The sequence below is a fragment of the Kryptolebias marmoratus genome, linkage group LG3 (genome assembly GCF_001649575.2).
Source record: "Kryptolebias marmoratus isolate JLee-2015 linkage group LG3, ASM164957v2, whole genome shotgun sequence".
Taxonomy (NCBI): Eukaryota; Metazoa; Chordata; class Actinopteri; order Cyprinodontiformes; family Rivulidae; genus Kryptolebias; species Kryptolebias marmoratus.
This window is the reverse complement of record NC_051432.1, coordinates 11970683-11972959: the sequence shown is the minus strand read 5'-3', so window position 1 is coordinate 11972959 and position 2277 is coordinate 11970683.

Sequence of the window (2277 nt, the reverse complement as noted above, 5' to 3'; positions counted from 1 at the left end):
GCAGGAACTGCCGATTCCTCTGTGACTCAACACCTTTTTCTCTGATTTCTCATGGAGGGCTAAAATTATCAGCTGACTGAATATTCATTTGCATCAACCCTGGTAACAGATTGTGTCTATGTCTACACAAAAACACGCAAGATTCGCTGTTTTCTTTTAAATTTAAAAGGAATAAGGTCCGACTTTCATGCCTAAAAGAAAGATTGCGTGACACCATGATTGTTTGTGGGAGGGTAGGGGGGGTCATAAAGCTCCACATTGTTAGACGCTGGTTCCGAAGATACAGCATGGCAGCTTACGTTAAAACAGATTCTGCTGGCTTCCGTTCCCAACAGGTTTACCAGTGTAATATGTGTACGATTGTCTCACATTTTTTTGTCTCCAGCTAGACGCCACCAGCCACAGCTGTGTGAGATACTGGCTACAACGAGCGCTTTACTTTAACCGGAAACAGGTGGAATGCTTCCTCTGGTTCAGGGATAAGTCTCTCTGCGTCAAGCGGAGGAGTTCAAGTATTTCAGGGTCATGAGTTATGGTGGGACAGAGCGGGGGATGGATTGACGGATTGGGGCCTTGTCTGCAGTAATGAGGGTGTTGCTTTTGTATGTCGCTGTGAAGGAAGAGTCAAGTCAAAAAGGTAAAACTCTTGATTTACTGGTCTGTCTATGTTCCAACTTTCACCTATGGTTGCAAGGTGTGGGTCATGACTGGGTGAACAGGATCCAGGATACAATGAAATTTCCCTGTAGGGTGGCTGGGCTCAGCCTTTAATAACAGATCACCCGGGAAGTGCTCGGAGAAGAGTCGCTGCTCCTCTGCAGCAAAAGGAGTCGATTCAGGTGGTTCAGGCATCTGATTTCTTGTGAAACACTTTGAAAGGTGCTTATAAATCGATTTTACTTACTTGATTACGATGCCTCCTGGAAATCTTCCTTTGGAGATTTTCCTGGCACATCCCACTGGGAGGAGAGCCCTGGGCAAACCCAGAACTCACTGGAGGGATTATATATCCTCTCTGGCCTGGGAACATCCTGGGATCCCCCAGGAGGAACTAGAGAGGGTTGCTGGGGAAAAGGGTCGTTTGGGTTTCCATCTTGGACTGATTACCTTCATGACCTGGCTACAAATAAGCAACAAAAGATGGATAAACAAATAGCACTTTAAAAGTCTCATGAGCCATTGGTTCTTTTAGATGAGAGGTAAAACTTCAAGAATCAAGAGACGTCCAGTTGCCTTCTACTGAACCACTTAGGACTGCTTTAAAGGTAAGGCAGTGATTTGTGGTCGAATGGGGGGAAAAAATGGAGCGTGAGATCGACAAGTGGATTGGTGCTGCGTCTGCAGTGATGCGGCGCTGTACATGTTGTGGTGAAAAGAGAGCTGAGCCAAAAGGTGAAGCTCTCGAGTTACCGGTCAATCTACGTTCCTACCCTCATCTATGGTCACGGGCTTTGGGTAGTGACTGAAAGAACAAGATCGTGGATACAAGCGGCTGACCCCGGATAAGCAGAAGAAAATTGATGGCTGGAGTTATTTGTGGTAGTTGTTTTTGATCCGTTTGGCATATAACTATTGCGGCCTTTGTTATACAGTTTCGGTATCGGTATTGATGAGAATGTTGCTGCAGAGGTAGCCTACCACAATGATAAAAAAAAATTCTCAGGCAATAAGGCCAATTGTTAGCCAGTGATTCTGTAAAAATAAAACTTAAAGAAATGCTGAAACGATGTTATAATTTATGTGGCGCTGACTGTATTCATAGATCTGCCTAAACAAGAGATCTTCCCTACACTCACACACGACTGGAAATGGTTGTGGTTTTATTTCTATTTTTTTTTTTTCCAAACTGCCCAGAGAAGCTCCGGATAAACGCTGAGTGTGGTAATATCTGAGACATTTGATTGGAGCCATGATTTAAAGCGGAGCTAATAAGCATCAACGTGGAGGAAAAGGCGCAGAGGACGGAGGGAATAAATGCTGTCAGTTGCAGCTGAAGGCGCGGGGCGGCCAGCAGGCGGGATTTATCACGCGCTGCGTCCCGGAGGTCTCAGTAATTATGGCTGTCGCTGGACGGAGATAGGTGGGGGGGGGGGGGTAACAACCCGGCAGAGGCATTTTATCTTAATCACAGCTCTGCTCCATTCAAATTAATTTGACAAGTTTCCACCAAACCCCTATTAAAGCAGCACCGAGCAGCCTCCCGCCCTCCGGCCGCTCGCTAAACGTCCCGCCACGAAACAAAACGCGTTCAAATATCGCGTTAAAGGGGAGAGGAGG